The sequence below is a fragment of the Alosa alosa genome, chromosome 13 (genome assembly GCF_017589495.1).
Source record: "Alosa alosa isolate M-15738 ecotype Scorff River chromosome 13, AALO_Geno_1.1, whole genome shotgun sequence".
NCBI classification, from domain to species: Eukaryota; Metazoa; Chordata; class Actinopteri; order Clupeiformes; family Clupeidae; genus Alosa; species Alosa alosa.
In genome coordinates this window covers 17,064,087-17,066,490 of record NC_063201.1, presented here as the reverse complement: position 1 = coordinate 17,066,490, position 2,404 = coordinate 17,064,087, and the positions used below count along the sequence as shown (strand labels likewise).

Genomic DNA, 2,404 nt, shown 5'->3' with positions numbered 1-2,404 from the left:
AGTGTGCCACAGAAAATTACCCAAATGTCACTCACTGGTCCAGAAAACCAACTGTTGCATCAAATAATTTATAACCACAGGCTCTCATTGATTGTATGATTGCACTATTTGTGGTATGCAGGCATTGTACAATGGGGCCCCATATCCAGTATTCACAGAATCAAAACGTGAACATATCACCCCAGTTCTGGCTTCACTCCACTGGCTCCCCATCCGCTACCGCATCAATTTCAAACTCCTCTTGACTGTATACCAATCTCTCCATGGTCTGACCCCCACCTACCTTCTCCACCACCATTCCCCTTCCAGAGCACTACGGTCAGCAGACCAACTGCGGCTGGAAGAACCCAGAGCCAGGCTGAAAACTAGGGGGGACAGAGCTTTTTCAGTGGAAGCCCCTAGACTCTGGAATTGCCTCCCCCTCCACATCCTTTCAGCTCAGTCTCTAAATGTTTTTAAGTCCCTTTTAATGACCCACCTCTTTTCACTTGTCTTTGGCTAGTGTCTCCCTTTATGCACCTGTGTTTAGTTTTAAATGTTCTTTTTTCTGCATTTCTTAATTTATTTTATTTATTTAATTTTATTTATCTATAGCCCTTTTTGCTTTTGTGCCTTCCTGTTTTTATTCATTGCACTTTATTGTGAAGCACTTTGGTGTTAAGCTGTCTGTAAATGCGCTATATAAATAAAATTGACATTGACATTGACATCACATATCCAGTTCATAACAACAATTAAATTAGATATAGTCACTTACAAATGAAACAGAGGGCGCTTGTTTTATTGAGCAGGTCTGGCATAGAAGCCATAATAAGGCCATATCTGTGTATTGTTTGAAGTCTTAGGCTACGGTGTTTATTTTTTCTTCACACAGGATGTTAGTGTGTCGTGGGACATTTTAAGTGTCAAAAGTGTGCCGTGGCACAAAAAAAGGTTGAAAAACATTGATTTATATGACTTGCGCGTAATAGGCTAACAGCCACGCCTCCCACTAGTGCCCGCCCTTTGCTTAGGCTATAACTGCTGGTTCGTACTGCTGGGCGGACTCACTCGGTTGTTCGCGGAGGACAGTGAAATGGGAAGAAAACGGGCAATTGCATTAGGTAAGCTTTTAGGAAAACATAGATAATGATGCCGAATTGACAGATGCGAATCCGACGACATAACTGTTCAAGGTTGAGTTAGCCCAGACCACTGTGATATGCGTCTATAACGCATACTGTAGCTTAACTCTTGTGTTAGTCAACATTATTAACATTGCCCACATTTAGGGCAAAGGGTGAAGCAAATAGGCTTTATTTAAGGCTAATGTGAATAACGTTGGACACCTTTGTCAAAATATCATAACTTAGGTCTGTCAAAGTGGCCCTAACATGTGTCGACTTTCTGACTTCCGCACAGCGTCCTTGCTGCAATTGTTCCTTACCGATCTCCTAGCCACCCTGGATTATCAGTTTGCAGGAATCCCCCAACGAGACGGAGCGCTCAAGTTCACCCTGCCGCATTCTATCCACGCCGCGGTTGGCCATCCCTCCTGTGATGCACAGTGGGATGTGGACGTGAGTGGAACTGGTTCTAATTGTTCTGGGGGTGTTTCCTTCAAATACACTGGCGAAGATTTTACAATTCCTATACTGATTAGTGAGACTAGACTAGATCTCTCTTGTTTTCCCCCCTACATGCTTATTAGCCCAGAACATGCCATTTACAATAGGCTACTGTACCATTTTTTTCCTAGAACGCGACAGTGGCTATTATAACCAAAGACGAAATAACCTTTGACCCTTCTGTGAAAGAAGTGACCCATACTTCAATGACGATTGACAAGTGTTCCAGCATTGTCAGATATTTCGTAGACTGCCTGGAAATTCAGGTAAACATCTTGATTTAATTATACATATTGTAAAATATAGGACCACGACAATCTTAAATGGCTTACAACTGATGCTTAAAATTGGCATCAGTTGTATCTTAAGAAAATAAAGACATTGTTTCTCAGTTTTTAGTTCTATTCAGCACACAAAATATCACTCCGGTTATCTTGGCATAAGCCATAAGGCCTTTCAATACCAACTCTGCTACTGTCATTGACCCATTGCATAATTATGTTGTTAATATAATATCCCACATAACAGGGATATTATATTACTATAAAAAGATTAAATGCTTAAGAAAGCAGTATGCTACATGATATGGTAGACATTAAATTAGGTAGATACTGACACCTCATCATTACTGATACCTCATCTTTAGCATGTTTTTGCAGAACTATTAGTCTGAGAGTACAGGAATGTCAGTGAAATCTTTAAATCTGATTTAGATGTTTTCAAAATGTCTCAGTTGCTTCATTTAGTTCTAGATTTCAGTAGCTAATCAATGTTATATTGATTACATGCTTTATTTC

The 2,404-nt window shown here is 40.3% G+C and overlaps 1 long non-coding RNA gene across 1 annotated transcript; it reads left to right on the top strand.

Annotated features, from left to right (window-relative positions):
• The first annotated feature begins 1,036 nt into the window (after positions 1-1,036).
• On the top strand, positions 1,037-2,345 carry LOC125305652. Its single transcript, XR_007195451.1, has 3 exons — positions 1,037-1,103; positions 1,402-1,559; positions 1,739-2,345. It is a non-coding gene; the product is annotated as an uncharacterized LOC125305652 (long non-coding RNA).
• The last annotated feature ends 59 nt before the right edge of the window (positions 2,346-2,404 follow it).